Genomic DNA, 936 nt, shown 5'->3' with positions numbered 1-936 from the left:
ACACAAAGAAATGGAAAAACATTCCGTGCTCATGGATTGGAAGAACAAACATTGTTAAGATGTCATTACTACCCAAAGCAATCTACACATTCAATGCAATCCCCATCAAAATTGCACGGGCATCCTTCTCAAAGCTACAACAAAGAACCCTAAAATTTGTAGGGAACCACAAAAGGCCCCGAATAGCCAAAGTAATATTGAAGAAGAAAACCAACATGGGAGGCATCACAATCCCAGACTTTAGCTTCTACTACCAAGCTGTAATCATCAAGACAGTATGGTATTATCACAAAAGCAGACACAGAGACCAATGGAGTCGAATAGAGAACCCAGAATTGGACCCAGTAATGTGTGGCCAATTAATCTTTGACAAAGCAGGAAAGAGTGTCCAATGGGGGGGGAAAAAGACAGCCTCTTTAACAAATGGTGCTTGGAGAACTGGACAGCAACATGCAGAAGAATGAAACTAGTCCACTTTCTTACACCATACATAAGAATAAACTCAAAATGGCTGAAGGACATGAATGTGAGACAGGAAACCATGAAAACCCTTGAGGAGAAGGCAGGAAACAGCCTCCTTGACCTCAACCACAGCAATTTCTTACTTATACATCTCCAAAGGCAAGGGAATCAAAAGCAAAAATGAACTATTGGGGTACATGTGCTCCTATGCATCAGCATTTCTGTCTCTCTTGGGTACTATTGAAAGCTGAGAATGAACTGAGGGTTGGGGGGGAGGGGGGAGGGGGGAAGACAGGTGGTGGTGAGGGTGGAGGGCACTTGAGGGGAAGAGCACTGGGTGTTGTATGGAAAACAATTTGACAATAAAATATTATGGAAAAAAATGAACTATTGGGACCTCCTCAAGATAAAAAGCTTCTGCACTGCAAAGGAAATAATCAACCAAACTAAAAGTCAACAGACAGAATGGGAAAA

Source organism: Suricata suricatta, chromosome 13 (genome assembly GCF_006229205.1).
Source record: "Suricata suricatta isolate VVHF042 chromosome 13, meerkat_22Aug2017_6uvM2_HiC, whole genome shotgun sequence".
Lineage (NCBI taxonomy): Eukaryota > Metazoa > Chordata > Mammalia > Carnivora > Herpestidae > Suricata > Suricata suricatta.
The sequence above is the reverse complement of the archived record's forward strand: the minus strand, read 5'-3'. Positions refer to the sequence as shown.